General features: G+C 43.7%; 1 protein-coding gene across 6 annotated transcripts in view; it reads left to right on the top strand.

Annotated features, from left to right (window-relative positions):
• The window catches only part of RBM47 (RNA binding motif protein 47), a 144,526-nt gene that overhangs the window by 40,355 nt on the left and 86,952 nt on the right, over positions 1–17,219 (top strand). For 3 of the 6 annotated variants that reach the window (XM_053922679.2, XM_053922678.2, XM_024573938.4), the window contains one exon: positions 9,281–9,419. The exons of the other annotated variants lie outside the window; for them this stretch is intronic. The gene's annotated coding sequence lies outside the window, so the exon portion shown is untranslated. The remainder of the gene's footprint in view (positions 1–9,280; positions 9,420–17,219) is intronic. 6 annotated transcript variants of the gene reach the window in all.

The raw sequence follows: 17,219 nt of genomic DNA on the forward strand, positions 1-17,219 counted from the left end.
CAGATGACCAAATGGCACTGTGCTCTTGTCCAACAGAGTGGCTTCACTTGTCTTCTCAGTGCGAAAACCAGGACAGTTCCAGGAAAACCCACAGGGGTTGGTCACCCTGGCGTACTGTGGGCCCTGATCCGATGGCCCAAGGCAGGTGAAGGACAAAGCCATTGCTCAGATTCCCAGGCCAGGTAACTTGGTGAGACTCCTTATAGGCAGCTGTGGCAATAATATTCCCTTTGTGAATCACCGTGTTTCTGTGGAGCCAACAGTCCCCCCTTGCCCCACCTGTACCTTCCACTGGCCCCAGATCAGGGTCTCTCTACCCCGGCGCAGTTGAAATTTGAGTTGTTGTGGGATGTTGTCCCGTGCATCGCAGGATGTTTAGTAGTACCCCCGGCCCTCTACGCACTAGATGCTCGCAGCACCCGCCCAAAAAAATATCTGTAGGCATTGTCAGATAACTTCTGGGGTGGGGAAGAAAAATGACCCCTGTTGAGAACCATAATAGCTCCCACATTTTAGGAAAATGACCATGTGATCATCTTCGTCACCTGCCTGAGTCTTAATTTTGTTTTTTTCTCCCGTTATCCTTCCATTGTTTTGAAAGCTATCTTGCTCTTTCTCCCCCTCCTATCATATATTATCTTGTGATTACTTATGACATTTTCAAACATACCTACAGAATCTAAGTTTGTCTAGCAGTGTGAAAGAAGTCATTTCTTTGAATTTTTTAGAATCTGGACATTCTTTCTTGCCTTAATTTTATTGTCTCAATAGGGTAGGTCCCCTGAGGTTCACTGGAATTAAGCAGATACAAGTCTTCAAGGTTTCTTAGAAAAACTATAATTAAAATGGAATTCGTTTTTCCTGGAAAGCCTGCTTCTCTCATGGTACGAGCTTACTAGCTTTGCCCAGGCTATTTCTGAAATAATGAAATTATGTTCTATGTAGACATTTTAAGAAGAGCTTTTACATTATTAGAGAAGCATTTAAGTTCCAGAAGCCGAATACCCCACAACAGCTACAGTCAGACTGAAGACCATTTGCACAATCTAAGTTCTTCCACCCATTCAGTCAGCACTGTTTTTTCTAAGTTTTTTAATGAAAAACTATTCCAAATACTGCTCTTCGGGTGCTGTGACAGCTTTGTGACAAAATATCTGATTGACCTTTTAGCCTAATACTTTTCTAAAAAAAATATTTATTTTCAGAGAGAGGGTAAGCAAGAGAGAAGGAGAGGGAGAGAAACATCCATTGGCTGCCTCTCACATGTCCACAACCAGGGACCTGGCTCACAATCCAGGCATGCGCCCTGACTGGGATTTGGGCTGGCGACCCTTTGGTTGACAGGCAGGCAGGCACTCAATCCACTGAGCCACACCAGCCAGGGCTAGCCTAGTACTCTTTTTATAAAGTCTTGCAGAAATAGAAATTCCAGTTATCTTTATTAGTAAAGTGTTCCAGTTTGTAATTATCCTCAGAGTCAAAATTTCTTCCTTTTCTTAACCACTGAAGATAATTTCCTCTTTATAATGTTTATTAGAACAAATTTTAATCTAATTATAAAATGATGCAGGCCACTAAAGAAACAGAGAACACAAAGGATAAAATAAAAATAATATGTAATACCACAACGCAGAGATAATTGTGCTGGAATTACACGTCTTTTTTAAATGTATATAATATACGAGTATGCTTATCAGGTTAACTTTTCTCCTGTTCATTTCTTGCTAGGGATAGAAAACATTTTCACAGTTTTGTGGTGAATGTTAATATATTGTACTTTTAAATGAATAAATAAGGAGTTCCATGTGAGAGTTAAGTTAACAAAGAATGCACAACGATGAACACACAACTATTCTTTATTAAGTTGCTTTGTTCAAGTAAACTCGGCCTAGGTACCAATTGTTCTCAGTTTCTTATCTATCCTTCGGGGGTTTCCTTATGTTATGCATGCAGATACACTTATAGCTTCTACTCCTCTCTCCCCTTTTCCACAAAAGGGTAGAGTACTAGGTGAATAGTTTTGCAACTTGTTTTTCTTCACCTGGCAATACTTTTTTGGAGATCTCTCAATCTCACTGCATCGAGAGCTCCCACATCGACTTAAAAAACATAATCATAGAGGATTCCGTTGTATGCATTTACCATAATTTATTTAACTATTCACTGTTGATGAGCATTTGGTTTGTTTTCAATCTTTTACTATTAAAAAAATGCTAAAATAAATTATCTTGGACACATATCATTTTGCAAGTATTAAATATATCTATAGGATAAATTCCCCAAAGTAGAAATGCTAGGTTAAAGTGTATATGCAATAGTAATTCTAATAGACCTAATGGATATATATTAGGTATGGTAATTGTAATAGATACATAACAAAATAGATGAGTATCCTCTGTAGGGGTTATACCAATATACATGTGGTTCCATCAGAAGTATATGAAAGTATCAGTGTTCCCATATCTTTGTCAACATATTAACATGTTAATATGTTACTGGATTTTTGCTAATTTGATAGATAAAAAATGATATTTCAGTTATTTTCAATATGCATATTTTAATAAAGTCAAAAGTCATTTGTACTTTGTCAACTATCTGCTCATATTCTGGGCCCATTTTTTCTATGGGCTCATTAATCATTTTCTCACTGAAATAATTAAATGATTTGAGCCCAGGTCCATTTCCAGAGCTTGCACTTCTCACCAGGGCTGGTAGTTGTATGCACTGGTGCGGCCATGCTGGCTTTTAAAAGGCTGGAATCTTTCAGTACCTCTTGGTGGATAGATGGCTGCTGCCTCAAGCCTCCCATGTGTCCCCGTCACCACCAGCCTGGACTCCCTAACCCCTTACCGGGAACCCCTGGACCCGCCCACAAGCCAGCAGGTAAAAGGTTAACGTCCAGTCCAGCAGAGGCTCCAGCTGCAAGGCTTCGTGCAGATTTGTGTCAGTGCCCTTGAGGTCCTCCTGCTCTCATCCGCACTGCCGTGTAGTATCAAGTGTCATGCTGAGCACCGCTTGACATCACCGGGCAGCTCAGGGTGAATGAGAAAATAGCTTCACAGCTCATTAATGAAACTGCCATTTGGGATCAGATCAGACACACAGTGGAAGCCTAGCTGAATTCATTGCCTCCCTTGATAAAATACAGGATGAAGAACATTGCATCTGCGGACAAATGGATTTTGTGTTCTCAACAAGACTGAGGTTGCTGGAGGGAGTGTTTCCTCAGCCCCTGCCCAGTCCCCACTCCCACTACCTAACCTGCTCAAGCCACCCATGCCAGGGCCCTCCTCCTAGGTGTTCAGGCCCTGGGGTCTTTGCTTAGAAGCTCCTCTACCGCTCTCCATGCCCCCTCCATTCACCAAGGATCCTCAGGCCTCAGAGGCCCTCTAGCCTGGTGTGACTTGCAGAATCATTTCTATTGCACGTGGGCGAGAGGATTTTTTGGTAGGACCTGTGGTTGTGAACATCATTTCCAACATTCTTTGTAAAAGGCTTCTCTGTTTCCAAAAGCAATTTATAAATGAACTGTTCTGAAAGCAAGATAGGGATTTTTCTTATATTCTGGGAGGAAATTAGTTAGTCTATGTTTTACTCTTCCCCAGGAGTTGTTTTATGGTTGATGATGAACAGTAGACGTTACCTGTGCTCTTTATTTCTCGTAGCCATACTTTAAGGCCACACTTTACCCGATCTGCAGAGATTCCTTGTTTTCATTAGGATGGGCTAAGTAGCAGCATCACAGACCCCAGTGTGGCAGTGGCTTACTTGATAAAAATATACTTCTGGTTGTTCCTGATGTGTGTGAAGGTTGGGGCGCTCACCTCCAAGAACTCGTTTGGAGATCCAGACTGAGCGGCTTTGCTTTTTCCAGTCCACAGTGTCCAGAGGTGCTAGGCATTGCTCTCCCAGCCCACCAGAGGAGGAAAGAGCCAGGGGAGAGTGCTTGGGAGGTTTTTAGGGCCGGGCCCATGTGGCATCCTCATGACCCCCATCATTTCCTCTCCGTCCATTGGCTAGAGCAAAGTCAAATGGTCAAACCTAACGGTAGTGTGGGAACTGTAGCCTCCCCATGCTCCATAGAAGGGAGCGACCTGTGCACTTCGTGGTTCTCATTAACCTTCAGATACTTTGGGCAGTTACACTTGTAAGTGTGCCCGTCCGAAGGCCGTACTTAGATGTGCCACAGCAGCTCTGTCACTCCTCTGTTTTAATTTCAAGAAGTAGCCTTGGTTACACAGCCACACTGGGAAGAGTGTTTACAATCTCTCTGTATTAGGAAAACCCAAAAGAGTAGACCAGGTGGGAGGTAGCGTGTGGGCGAGCCTACTAGGTTTTGCCTGCTGGATACAGGCAGTGGGAAAGGCCTCACACACGTCTGGGCCACACTGCCTGGCGGTATGACCTTGAACAAGTCACCTGTCTGAATCTGTTTTCCTATCTGCATCAACTGGTAGATATCCAAGGTATTTCACTGTTCTGAGAATTTGGCCTCTGGTGAACCTGCAGGGTAATTACCACATAGCCACAAAGTCTGGAGATCATTTTATAGCTTTTACAGCCATTTGATTATTTTTTTTAAAATGAAAGAAAAGCACCACAGGCCATCAAAGTGTTCATTACTTAAATGTTATTTATGAAGCAAAAAGGATTCATTCGGGGCCAGCCTAGGCGAGCGAATAGTTCAGAGGTCCGTAACCACATGAAAACGTACTTCTGATTTAGCAAGGGCGAAAGAATGTCAGTCTAATGTAACACATGGATTCATTTACTTTGGATAATTTTAAACTTTCTGCTTATGCTGCCTTATTGTTGAACTTACCTCTCTTTGGGATATGGCATTTGAAGTTTTCCCACCTACCAAACATGACTCTCGCCCCTTGGAGTCAGCTCAGTATCGCTGGTGTCTCTTTTACGAATAACATTGTTTCTGAGCAGTCCTACACATCAACCCAGAACTACTCAGCGTGAAAAAGCATATTATCAGTAAAATGACTTTTAGTTTCAAGGGATTAGTCATAAGGCCATTTTGTGGGTGAGTCATGTGTGTGTGTGTATGTTATCCCCTGTAAGGAACAATGTTTGTGCACCTAAAAACTGCTGTAGGCTTTGGCCTGGAAAGGGACAGCCCAGGCTATTGAAAAAGGTATTGAGTGCTCATTTGCTGAAAGCATTGGGCTAAGGGTTTTGTTCGCATTCAGACTATTAACATTAGCTTAGCCTACCTAGCATTAACTAATCTTCCGAATATTATGTCATATGGGATTTTGGCGGGACAGGATCTGAATTTCTGGGACTTCACTGTGTAGGATTTTGGGCATAGGAATGTGGGAAAGGGGCCTTGATTTGAAAATAAAAGCTGTTGTACAATTCTCAAAACATTATTTAAAAACTCCGAATCCGCCACTTTATCACAATGCATTGAATATTATTGCCTCTTACTGGGCCCACGCCCACGCCAGGCTAAGTCAGTTGCTGGAGAACTGCGGCTGACAGACTGGTCTAATGAGTAGAATTACTGGGACAGTGTTTAAAGTGGGAGAGTTCCAGACCCTTCCTTCGGTGGTGCTGATGCAGAAGCTCCATGGCAAGGCCCAGGAATCTGATTTTTAACGAGCTCTCCAGGTGATGGAGCGAGCTGGAGAAACACTGCTGCAGTGCAGGGGTGCCCCCCCTCCCCCCCGCTTCAGACGAGGGGCTCCCTGAGGGGCGCCGTGGCGGTGAGTCCTGCTGGACAGCCCAGGGATGGGCGACCTGGGCGAACACCTGGCACACTAATGGCTTGGAGCAGGCACTCCCTCGATATCTGTAGGCTGTTGAAGAATTTGGGAAATAAGCACAGTCTCTCTCCTGGGTGGATGGGGAGTGGCAGATCATACTAGAAGACCACTGGGGTGAGCCTGGAATGGGTGCTGGGGAGGAGAGGGATCTGAAACTTGTACGGCGCCACCGCCTCGGCCCGGCACAAGCTCCGTCGGTTTCACAGGAGGCTGATCTGCTTCCGTCTGAAGTCCAGTGACTTCAGAAGTTCCTTCGCTCACCTCCAGGGTGCACTGCCAATTCACACCTCTCCAGCCTTTCCTAGGCTTCCACAGGAGGATTGCCCTTGCTTCTGAGAGTCACATTTTTTTCTTCCATCACATTAATCTTAAAGTCTCAGAGCCAGGCAGGCCAGGTGTTCTTTTTCTGTGGACTTTGCATATCTTTCAATCTAGTGGATCTTGAAGATGATATCTCGAGGGGCTTCCCTGGATTGTCACCTGATTATAGATTGTAAAATATGCGATTGATTTAATGATTTAATATTAGCCTTTAAAGTGAGTAAATATGCACATTGGTTATTTGAGATACAATAAAATGTAAAATTCGGTGTATTAATGAGCGGAAGAAACAGGGTGTAAGTTATATGTAAAGGAGCGAACCACGTACTGCGGACCTCCAATACGTGTTACTGATTGGATGGATGAATGAATGAATGAATGACAAGAGATTTCTGACCTCTAGAGGAAGGATCTCTTATTTTAAGACAATGGAATAATGCCAGAAAAACCAAGGTTTAAGTCTCAGCCTACCTCTTAGAAATCTTTTTTTTTTTAACATGACAGTCTCCCCAGGCTTCAGTTTTCCTCACTGAAAGCGGGCTTCGCCGTTCCCACCTAGTTTGGTTGTCGGTAGAATTAAAACCAGACACACAGTCTGTTTTAATAGTGTCTGGCACATAGCCAGGGTGAAAAACGTGGCAGGTGATGAAGGAAAAGGGAACAGCATCAGCTTGTGGTTTGTTACAGGGATGAGTAGTCAAAGGGAACATAGACAAGTACACTGTACAGACTGTGGTAAAACTTGAGATGCACGGGGAAGTAGGGGTGGCTCAAGGAGCCTGTGGGACCACCACCTCCCGGCTGCTCAGGCCTGCAAGTGACATAAGGGTGGCACTAGGGGCAGTTGGGAGAACCAGGGCATCTGTCATTCCTCCCAAGGAATCGGTTATATTATGAGCTCCAATTAGGTTTTTAACAAAATTGATTTTCTCATTTGACACTATCCTGCGCTTTGGGGCTGCAGTTTCCCCACCTGCAAAGAAGGCCCTGAGCTCTCGGCCATCTGAGGGTGGGAAGGAAGTGCTGGGCCACGCGACTCTCACTCCCCTGACTCCCCTGTGCCTTGGGGGACGTGAAGGTGAGCACGACTCGTAATATCCATGCCCTTGTATTTTAAAGGCTGACCTTCGTGCGTGCTTGGAGCCTTTCTGTAGTTTTCGTGCAGTGGATTCAGATTCTGCAGGTGATGTGGGTGAAACCTCAAACTGCCAGTCACCCTGGCCATATTAGGAAATTCCTGACAATTGTGCAAATTCCGAGTGGTTTGGCTGTATGTTGACAACAGCATTTCAGCTGACTAGTCTGGTTTGTAACTGTTGTGCTTCTGAGAGGGCCGGGCAGAAAATGAGAGCAGGGTGATGCCTGAAAGTGAGTGTGTTGCTATGGGTGAAAGGTTTACAGACCTGCTTGCTAATTCACAAACATCTATCATGAGTAACTTGACACACACACACAAAAAAGGAAAAAAGTGAGTATAAAATACTACTTGAAGTCTATAGATTTGAAATGAAATAACACTGAGTTATCTATTTCATCTGTGGTTTGTTGGGCTCAAGAGTCAGGGCTGGGCATATTTTGTGCTGCCAGCAGGAATGAGGAATTGAGAAATCAGGAACAAGTGTTCTTTCTACCCTGTAACACAGGGCCTGACTTGGCAGAGCACAAAAATCCTACTTTTGCACCACCAAGAGCCTTCCCGATTTGGGTGGGACCCGAAAGATGGTGGGAGGGATAGTTCATGAGGCTGAGAAAGAACTTCGCTGAATTAAGATTTTCTCTGCCCTGTGTTGGTCACTCACATGAAAAAAGTTAGAGCCCGTGTCTTACACTCAGTCTTTCCTCCCAGGCACTCAACTCATTTTTTAACAATTTTAGGCAAAATCCCCAATGTGCGCTTCAGATTTCCTCATTTGACACTATCCTGCACTTGGGGGCTTCAGTTTCCCCACCTGCAATAAGACCTGTTTTGAGCACTTAAAAAGCAACCACAAAAGGGTAGATGCCAAACACTGGTCAGGGAGCTCTGAGGAATTCGAGACAGTCTGACTTATACTCAGCGTGCTCCTACTCTAGTTGGGAAGACAAGATCTAAACAGGTTCAAAGTTAAATACTAAGAATAATAGAGTGAAGTAACCACCCAGAACTATAGACATGGCACGTCACTGGGCAGCATATGATGAATTACCAAATAGAATTGCCCAGGCAATTCAGCTTTCACAATTCAGAGGTGGGCGAAGACCTCGTGTGTGCCTGCTGGTGAGGTGCTGCCCATGCCTGGTTTTCTGTTGTGAAATTCAAGCCTCCTTCCTTCCTTCCTTCATTCAGCAAATATTTATGGAGCTGCTAGGATGTGTCAGGAGCTGGGGGTACAGAGGTGAGCAGACAGACAAGGGCCCTGACATCCTTGAGATCACAGTCTGGTGGGGACAGCCAGACAGTGAGCAAATGAACTCATGAGTGTTTAAGCACAGATCATGATGAGTGCTATGAGAGGAGGTTTACACCAGGCAGTGGGAGAGAACAAAAAGGGAAGCGGTTTAATTCGGGGTGTTGGGAAGGCTCCCCTGAGGAAGTAGCATTTGAACTGAGATCCGAGAATGGAGTCCACCCCAGGTACTTGGTGAAGTAGGAACACCGCTGGGCCAAATGAACTAGCATCTTTAATCTCCCCAGTTAATTAGTTCAGGCGATAGAAATAAAGGCCAGGACACAGTTTTCATTGTTCTGCGTTCTGGACATGAGGGGAGTGAGTTTGCAATGAGCATGCGCTTCCGTGCATGCACAAACACCCCCCCTTATGCTTACAGAGTCTCCGCTCCCCCTGCAGCTCTCCCCTCCCACTTCATAGGACATATCAAAGAATGTGGGAAGATCATCCCAGACCCCTAAAAGGTTTGCCTCTGCGTTTCCCAGAAGCTCCTGGAAAGGCATTCAGGGAGGTGGATCTTTTAATCACCGAAAGCTTTGTATGCCCTCTTTCCTGGATATGGCCATGACCCCTGAGAAAGTCCACTGTGCTCAGGTTGCTGTCCCTGAGCCCTCATTGAGCTGGGGTCATCACTAGTCCTAATCAGTCTTCATGGGTGACCACACAAGTCCGCCCCAGCCATTCACCTCGCTGCATCTTATTTCCTGGAGCCACATCAGAAGAATAGTCGAGGCACTCATTGTTTTTCAGGTCACCCTGACTTCATCGATGAGAGAGGCAGGATACTGCGCCCTGAGCACACCTGTAGAGTTACACTGCCCGAATTGCCGTCCCAGCTTTGCCACTGCCTACGTGTGTGACTTTGGACAAGCTGCTTCTCTAAGTTCAGGTAAATGAGACGTCCTCGCCTGAAACCCATTGAGTTAGGTGTGCTTTGGAATCCAGAACATTTCAGATTTTAGGAAGGTAGTATGTTGCATGCTCTCCACATTGCTTAATTCCTCTAGCTATGTCTTGAACAATGTCCCCTATCCAAACACACCACTCTTTCTTTATTAGAGCATATGGGTATGCAGACGTACTGGAAAAAAGGAAGTCTACAGAGAGTCACATTAGAGACTAGAGTCTAGATTTGACTGCTCACTGATTTCTGAACGCGACTTGGTTTTTCAGAGTAGTAGTGTCTCTTTCACAGGTGAGGTGTTGGTGTTGGGGGGCTTCAGTGAGGAGACAGATGTAGAGTGCTGAGAAGGGAAGGCACCATGCACATGTAAGCCATTATTGTAAAGTAAACTTACTGTGATTGCTGAACCACTGCAGGCTGAGTGTAAACTGATTCTGCACTGTCATTGTCCTCTCCTCTTCCCGCAAACGGGCCCTGACTGTGTGCCAGGCACACTGCTAGGTGCGGCCAGAAGACAAATATGAACCAGACAGGGCTCCTGCCTTGGCGTAGTACAGTCACGGCACCCATGGCCGGGTACACTGCCAGCTTTTTGCCTCCCTCTTTCATTTTTATTAGTTTGCTTTGCATATTCCACTTTTTCCTTAATATTTCCAGGCCAAGCTATTTGAATTATGTTAAAATCAAACCAACCCCCAGATACACTGTTTGGCCTTGTATGTTGTCAAATTGCACAGTAAAAGGAGAGAGCACAGGAAACGATGGCACGTGACACAAGTACCTGGAAATGGCTCTTGGATAGGAAGTTGTAGTTGAGACAGCGATGAGAGGAAGTACGGTTCAGTTGAATGAGCACGTAGAGCAGGATGGAGGGCAGTCGCTACTCCGGTGCGCTTGTGCTGAGTTCATTCTTCGTGCCAGGTGCCGTGCGCGGTCTGGGATTATGAAGATAAACAAGGCAGGCACTGTTCACCCCTTAAGTGATCTGGTGATTGCTGATGTTTACTGATGTTTGCTGTTCTGTGTGTGCCTGGCGGTACCAGCCAACCTCTCTGAGCCTGTGTTCTTATCTTCAAAACAGAAGGGCTGCAGTAGGTTATAGCTAAGGTCCCACTTTACCTTCAAAGTGTGTGGTTCTAAAAATTGCTTAACAGAACATGTTGGTCAACCACTGTCTGTCACTCTGGGATTCAAGTAAAGACTGTGGCCTTTTGTTGCAATAGGGGAGACTTGAGGTGGGTCTGAGGAAGGACTTGTTGATAGTAGCAGAGTGTTCGAACATATTTTATTAGGGTGTATCATCTCCCCAAGCGAGGTTATTTCATTTCTCAAATGATGAGTACTGCCTAGTGTCAGGCTCTGTTTTAGGAGAAAAAGCCCTTTCTCTCATGGAGCTCACATTTCAGTGGGGCAGAGATATAATAAAAAAGTGATAGAAATGAATACATGACAATTTCAGATACTAATAAATGCAAAGACGAAAAAGACAGGAAAGAGGAGAGAGTGCAAAGTTAGTGATTGGGTGGTTGTTTTCAAAGAATGGTCAGGAAGACTTCTTAGAGGTGATTAAATTAGAGTAAAGAGCTAAATTTGGGGGATGGGAGTGGAGAGAGAGCCCTGTGGCTGGGAAAGGAGATTCCAGGCGAGAATGAGTGCTGAAGGCAGGGAGGTGAGGAACAGCCAGGATGCTGGTGATGTGCCCGGAGGGAGTGTGGGGCTGGAAGGGAGGCAGGGCATGAAGGACAGAGAACCATGCAGGCTTCTGGAGGGAGTCTGGGGAAGGATTTTGGATTTTATTCCAAGTGTGAGGAGAAGACATTGGAGAATAGTGGGAAGGGAAGTGGCATGACTTGATTTTAGAAGAAAGGTTGCTCTACCAGAATATGGATTCAGCAGTCATTTATCAGGAGTGTAGCCCTGGTGTAAGTTGGTCTAGTCCAGCCTCATACTACTGATCTGGACTAGATGAATTTTTAACATTCCAACAGTTGAATACAGTGTGTTTTTATTCATATTCATGCCTTTTCTCTATATATTTCTTTTACAAAAGGCTTTGTATGAAGGTGGGTGGTTTTCTAAAGAAAATGTTGCCATTTTTTGAGTTAATGCTTGTGCCATCTTTTATCTTCCTTTTTAGTGCAACTTTTGAAAGATATGCTATTTCACTTTCCCTTTCATTCTTTCCTTGTCTACTTCCTTCTTCCCTCCCTCCATCCTTCCTTTTTTCCTTTTATTAAACAAGTGCTTAATGTTTGACAAAACACATAGATTCCCCAAGTACCAGTGTTAATAAAACCCAGTGTTTTGGGCTGTATTTGCTTGGGTGGTGTTGTTTTCTTTCTTCGTTCAAAAATACCTTGGGAATACTGAATTGTATTCACAGATGGTGGAATTGAAACTTTCAGTTGTTTTCTTTGCACTCACCCTGAGACATACGCGTACTTGTGCAGTCTGTGTTGCAAAAGTGAAAATGTGTACTCGAGTACGTTAAAATTAACTAGCAATTTCCAGGGCTGTCCACGCTGTCACAAAAGGTAAGATTTCCTTCTTTTTTACTGCTGTGTAGTATTCCATTGTGTTAATGTACCACAGCTTTTTACCCACTCATCTACTGATGGACAATTGGGCTGTTCCCAGATCTTGGCTATTGTAAATAATGCCGAAATGAACATAGAGATACCTATTTTCTTTTGAATTAGTGTTTCAAGTTTCTTCAGATATATTCCCAGAAGTGGGATTACTGGATCAAAAGGTAGTTCCATTTTTAATTTTTTGCGGAAATTCCATACAGTTTTCCACAGTGGCTGTACCAGCCTGCATTCCCACCAACAGTTCAGGAGGGTTCCCTTTTCTTCACTTCCTCAAGAATGCTTGTTGTTTGTTGAGTCATTGATGACGGCCATTCTGATGGGTGTGAGGTGATATCTCATCGTGATTTGAATTTGCATCTCTGATAATTAATGACATTGAGCATCTTTTCATATGTCTGTTGGCCATCTGTATGTCCTCTGTAGAAGTATCTGTTCAGATACTTTGCCCATTTTTTAATTGCATTGTTTGTCTTCTTGGCACTGAGTTGTATAAGTTCTTTATATATTTTGGAAATTAATCCCTCATCAAATGTATCATTGGTGAATATGTTCTCCCATGCATTGGGTTGCCATTTCATTTTGTTGATGGTTTCTTTTGCTGTGCAAAAGCTTTCAATTTATGCTAAGTGAAGTCAGTCAGTCAGGGAAAGGCAAATACCATATGATCTCACTTCTAGGTGGAATCCAGTCAACAAAATAATTTAACAAACAACATAGAAACAGAAGCCTACATGCAGAGAGCAGATTGACAGCTGTCAGAGGGTAGGAGCATTGGGAGGCTGGGTGAGAAAAGGTGAGGGGATTAAGCAAGAAAATTTATATATATATATGAATGACACAAGACATGGGTAACAGTATGGTGACAGCCAGAGGGAAAGGGAGTGGAGGGAGGTAGCAGTGGGGAAAGGGGGAAACATGGGTATGAAAAGAGACTTGACTTTGGGTGGTGAATGCATGATGCAGGATGCAGATGATGTTTTTTTGAGTTGTACACTTGAAACCTATATGGTTATTAACCAATGTCACTCCAATAAATTCAATAAAACAATTAACTAATTAATTTAATTAACCAACAATTTAAATTGAGATAAAATATCTTTCAAATTAATCAACCTCAAACCATATGTATTTTGTGGGTTCCCTATTAGTTATTTAAAGCTCAGCTGTGACACAGCCCATGATGGCCCACATGGTCTCTTGTGTGGAAGCGGCCCCTTCTCATTTCCCTTGAGAAATATTTGTGGGCAGGCTGGGATTGCTACCCAGTTAGCTTAATAGCTGCCTGCTTTTGTGTTCAGGAAATATATATCAAAGCCACAAGAGGGCAGCTTGTCCAGTGAAACTTGGGGTAAAAAGTGCTGTTCTTTAGACAGAGGATAATGAGGGAGAATTTTCGAAATGTTTCTTGCGGAAGAAAGCTCTTTGACATTCCTGACCAGCTTCTCCCATCAAAGAGATTTGGAAATTGAAAGTATTGAGGCAAATTCCTTCATGCAAATCTGTTTTTCCCTTCTTTGGAATATAAATATCCATTTTCTGTGAATTCCCCTTCTTCCTATCTTTCATCTCTTCAATCTTTGTTGAAGCATAATTTACATATAATAAATGTCACACATTTCAAGTGATTTTTAAACACATACAGCCTTGAAATCACTGCCCTAGTCCAGACAGAAATTTTCGTCTCTCTAGAAAGTTCCCATGTGCCCCTGTTCAGTCAGTCTGCCCTTGCAGATCCCGCAGCCCCACAACTCCTTCGTCTTTGAAAAAATTTCACCTGAGACAAAGGATTTTGTAAGTTTACAATAAAGTCATGATCATGTACAGATGTGAGGGCCCCTTCTAAAAGGCTGTGGGAGAACTCCAGAAAGATCAGGGAAATAGAGTCTGTCCTTTCCAAGGTAATTACTGCAGATAAATTTTACTCTGTGGTTGTGGTTGTTGGTTTAACCTGGCTCATACTCACTGAGAGGGAGGACTGTTGATTGCACAGTCATTAATTATGCATTTGTTCTTTAAAGTTTATTTCTGCTTCAATAATCCCTAACATTCATCGCACTTAAGTACCATCTGTATTAATGAACTCAAGGAATCCCTTGAGGAAAGTACCATTATTATCATACTCACAGATAAGGAAGCTGAGGTACAGTCACATACGGCTTTGGCAGATAAAATGAGTGAGTACAGGGGTGTAAAGGGACTAAATGGTAATGGAAAATGAAATACAATAAAGATTAAATAAAAAAAAAACACATACCCTTTTACATAGATTATCTTGTTAAGTCACCTTAAAAAAATAAGTAGGAGAGCTATTTGCCAGTAAAAAGAAAAGAAATAAGAGTGAGTAGAGTTAGTTTCCTAATAGAACATAAATGAAATTAAAGCTTCTTAAGAAATGCATGTTCTCATTGATCAAAGGACCCAGCTTGAAAAAACTAGTGCTACTCTCTACGCACATAATGTCCTTGGGCAGTGTCACCCAGGGCCATGGTTGAATGCCGTGATGACTCCAGTTCTGAATCCCTGACCTTGACCACCAAGCACCCCTCCGTCTGTCTCCCTGGTTCCTGCCTTCGTCTTCTCCTGATGGGTTGCCATCCCTTTAGCCCAGCCTTTTGGATTGTGGTTGGAGTGATCTTTCTAACGTGAAATTTTGGCAATGTCACCTTCCTGATTAAAATTCTCCAGCGGTTCGCTGTGCAATACTGTGTGAGCTCCTGGTCCTTGCCCAGTTCAGCTGCACGCCATGCTGCTCTGCACTGCCCACCTTCAGTCTCCTTAGTTATTATCCGCAGATACCATGGCCTCTCATGTCCCTGTGCCCAGGGACTTGCTGTTCCTTCTATCTAGAAAGTACCCTCTCCTTGTCCATCATGCCGGTTCGCCAGGCAGACTGCACCTCAGCCTTCAGGAGTTGGCTGACATCTTCCCTGATTAACCTGGACAGACTTGGAATCATCTTCTTCCCATTTTCCCTGGCCTCTCGCGAATTAAGCTGGTGTCACATTATTTTAGAATGTTCTTGTGGCATCTCTGTGCCCTGCTAATCTGTGCCCCTCCTAGAGGGCAGCAGCTTTGTCTTTTCAACTTGATATTTCTAGCCTAGCTCAGTACCTGGACTGCCTGTCAAGACCGTTACATACCATGAAGGCAGAGAAGACACCTATTTTATTCAGCACCTGCTATTCCCAGTGTCTGGCAAAGGGCCTGGCCTATAGTAGCTGTTGAATTAAAATGTGTTAAAAGCATGAATTGTGGATGTTTTTAAACATCAATTGTTAAATATCAGATCATAGGGATTTAGCCCAGGGATTGCAACTGAAGGGTCACCAGCATATTTAAGGCCCACATGTATTTTGTATGTCCTTACAGTGTTTTAAAGTTTTAAAATTTGATGACTGTAGGAAGAACATGTCCTCTCCTGTCTACCACTGCACCACTCCTATTATCTCGCTCTTTGCTTCACTCATTTGTTGCCTGCCTGGTCCTGGGACATCAGGTTGAGGGATGTAGGGAGTGGGGCAGTGCACTAGTTTGTTACAAGAAAATACCACAGATTGGGTGGCCTAAACAAGATAAATTTATTTTCTCACAGTTCTGGAATTCTGGAGGCTGGAAGTCTAAGATCAAGGTGTCAGTGGGTTTATTTTCTCCTGAGGTCTCTCTCCTTGGCTTGCAGATGGTCACCTTCTCACCATGTCCTTGCACGATTGTCCCTTAGTCCGTATGTGAATATGTCCTAATCTCCTCCTATAAAGACATCAGTCGTATTGGATTAGGCTCCTCCCATATGACCTTACATCATTAACATCATTAATCAATTACCTCTTTAAAGGCCCTATTTTTAAACACAGTCACATTCTGGCATACTAGGGGCTGGGGCTTCAACATATGAATCTTTAGGGACACTATTAACCTCTTAGTGGGCAGGAGTGTGAACTCTTCAAGTACTGCGGCCTCTGCCTTGTGTCTGAGGCATGTTGTATGTAACACGTTACTAAAGAGGAACTCGGGAACAGTCGGAGAGAGCAGTTTGCTCTCCAAGGCAGAATCCGGACCAATGTAACACACACCTGCTCACACACCTGATCTGCACCCTGGCTGCTCTGATCTCGGGCCATATTCATGTATCTTCAACAGCTGACATTTAGTGAGTGCACCGGGTAGAAGCTAGGTACTTTTTGGTTTGGAAATACGTATTTTTTTATTCTGTTCACTCTAGAAACCGACATGTGGGCTGCAAATCTTCCCCGTTCAGGGTTCAGCGCACAGCGGAGGTGAAAGCCGGATAATGACAGGGCACCGCCTCCGTTTGCTGTAAGCAAACAGCTAGGTCCTTTATTACCCTTGAAACGCATTTGTGACACAGGTTGGACTCCAGAGGAGCAAGTCAAATGCCAAGTTTCTGTGGGCCAAAGTTCCTTCAAGCACGGTGTGTTAATCAAAAGCTCAACCTTAGTTAATTAAGCCATTGAGTTGGGAAGAACTTTGGAACAAATGATTACTGAGTTGGACCAAGGAGTTAGCAGAATTCAGTGTTTTATTTCCCAGAGGTAGGTTGTGGACTCGTGGTCTTTCTTGGAGAGGGTGGGAGTGAGACTCTCATGGAGTTTCATTCATTCTTCACGGGGAAGTAGCATAAGGAAGCCTGCTGTACAGAGCCTCGCTAATCAAGTGTATTTACTTAAAGATGAGCTGAATAGTTACGGAGTATGAGTTATATGTGAGCAGGAAAGCCCGCTATAAGGGGCTCCCAAAGGTAAAGGAACATTTAAAATACTAACAGCTCACAATGCTTTAAAAATTTTTGAGTGTTTGGTGATTTACCCTAAAATACCACAATTTAATGTGCCTTCTGCAGGAAGGAATTTAGATGAATATAATCATCACCATTGCCTTTCATGAGCGTTTTCTTTGATAATGGGACCCTCAAGGGCTTCATGTCTGTCATTTTATGTATTGCCACAGTGTCCTTAACAGGTGGGTTCCCTTAGGCCCATGTTAAATGAGATAAAGGAGGCTCAGAGAGTAAAATGCCCAAGACCGCCAGCTAGCAAGCAGTCGAGCTGAGTTTTGAGCACCTGGGCAAATCTGTCATCTTCTCTTCCCTGTTAATACTGCCTCTTTACACATTTCCCTCTTCTCTCTTCATCAGAGTAAGCTTTTCTTCCTTGAATGCCCTTTAGCAAATAGGAAC

This window comes from Desmodus rotundus, chromosome 4, assembly GCF_022682495.2.
Source record: "Desmodus rotundus isolate HL8 chromosome 4, HLdesRot8A.1, whole genome shotgun sequence".
In the NCBI taxonomy this organism is placed as follows: Eukaryota; Metazoa; Chordata; class Mammalia; order Chiroptera; family Phyllostomidae; genus Desmodus; species Desmodus rotundus.